This window comes from Rhagoletis pomonella, unplaced genomic scaffold (assembly GCF_013731165.1).
Source record: "Rhagoletis pomonella isolate Grant_MI unplaced genomic scaffold, Rhpom_1.0 Rhpom_scaffold_00003, whole genome shotgun sequence".
Taxonomy (NCBI): Eukaryota; Metazoa; Arthropoda; class Insecta; order Diptera; family Tephritidae; genus Rhagoletis; species Rhagoletis pomonella.
In genome coordinates, this window is record NW_023458557.1 from 46,819,266 (window position 1) to 46,821,545 (window position 2,280).

Consider the following 2,280-nt stretch of genomic DNA (forward strand, 5'->3'; position numbering starts at 1 on the left):
TTCTGATGAGGAAATGTGGTGATTTCCGAAATAGCTATCACTTCTACCATTTTTTCACATTATTGTTGCTTTTCCACAATAAGTTTTTCATTAAATACGGCCTCAAGCTCATTAAAAATTGTTGATTATAATTGATATAAGGCCATTAAAATAAAAAAAAGAATTAACTTAAGGGCGAGCACACCTAAAAGTTAAACATTCTAAAAATAGAATTATTAGCAAAAACCAACAACCACATGATCAAGTAAATTGCTGCGGAATAGCTGCGCTTGATTTTGTTGACATAACAAAAAATTAAAAAGTGGACAAAAGCAACGATAATTTACAAGGCGAGCTTAGCACAGTGCATAGGCAACTGGCTGTCAGTGGGATCGTCGGTTCGAAGCCTACTGAAAGAAATCTGATGAGGAAATGTTGTGATTTCCGAAATAGCTATCACTTCTACCATTTTTTCACATTATTGTTGCTTTTTCACAATAAGTTTTTCATTAAAAATTGCCTCAAGCTCATTAAAAATTGTTAAAGGAAATTTTTGTAATATTTTAAAATATTAATACCTTCTAAACTACGTAGCCGATTAAAAAAGTAATAATATCAAAATAAACACAATGGCGCGTATTCATAGTCCAGCAACTAAGTCGAAACTAATAAAGTTGCAACTTAAATTTAAGTACCTACTTAAAATTTACCTCTATTCATAGTCGCATTTCAGACTTCTACTAAGTAGTTTCGACTTAGTTTACGATATAGCAAAACGAGTGTGAAAATGTATAGATTTTTATTTACGATATTTTGGAAGAATTACATTTTTATTAAATAATATCAAGTTTGATCACCCGTATATGTAATTTTTATTTTCATTGCATGATTATGCAAAAGAATAAAGTATCATTTTCTTGTTAATTGTGTGAAATACCCCGACAACCGCAGTGATGTGAAGTCGATGTTTATCGATAGCATGCTGTGAAATATACAAATAGTAGATATCTAAATGTTATGCACAAATTTACTTTAAAAGAACTAGCGTGAAACTGACTTATTATTTGAAAATTTATCTAAATTATTCCAATTACAAAATTGTGATGTAGCTTTATTCAAATTGTAATACGCATTTAATTTCATCTTCCGATTAAAATGGATCGATCTTTGTAAATTTTAATTGGAGATTATTCAATATTATCAAAATCACCCTGTACCAACTTAATTTTTACATATTTCTTCTGTTTTCCCTTAATTTGATAAAATACTTCTTCCTAGTTACGACTTAGTTGCAGCTGCAGCCGAAACTAAATTTTAAGTTGGTACTTAGCCAGAAAAGTCGAAACTAAGGCGACTATGAATAGCTTTAGTTGTGACTTAGAATAGTTTCGACTTAGTTGAGTACTAAATATGACTATGAATATGCGCCATTATTTTTAAATTTTCTATGGTACCAACAAATATTTTGGTTAATATCGTTTCTAGATCTAGAAAACTTTCATGATATAGAACGACTTCTATCTCTATCTCTAGATCTTGATCTAATTTGTAATTCATTTATATCTGCTGTAATTTTGTTAAGATTTTGGAAAATGGCTGTAGTTAACTCAGTAAAATTTCTAATGCATTGTTCAAGAATATTATTATTATTTTCTACAATAGCGACATTGAAAGATTTAGGCGAAAGGGGTTTATTTATCGAATCAAATAATTTATCGTCAAGAGAAACAATTTTTTCAGTATTTTGATTATTACAAGAAGTTATATGAATTTGTATTTGTTGCGGCAACTTCCTACTCCATAATTTAAATAAAAGTTCTTTACTGACAATTGACTCGGAACCTGCTAAAGATTTCATATGTCTATAAAGTTCTGATGGTGACCAATCTCCTAGTTCGGTATTTGAAAATAATTGTTCTAACCTCTTCTCTTCGCTAAGAGAAAATCTTTCACATAAAACTTTCTTAATTGTTTCATATTTGTTAATCAAAGGATGCGGATTGATAACATCAATAATTTTAGATATTTACTCTCTTTAAAGAACAACTAAAACGTTTTGAAATTTGATATTATCATCCCGTATATTGTTAATTTCGAAGGAGAAACCATGCTTCAGGACAATCTTCCCAATTATTAGGCATTTTAATAGATTTTGATAAACTCGCACTCAACTTATTTTCATTTGGAACAACATTAGGTTGTATACTTTGTGAAATGTTTAAGTTTGGGTATTCATGTTGATTTTCTGTTGTTGTTGTGAAGTTGCGTGTGCGTATTGGTGATCATTGCATTTTGAAATAA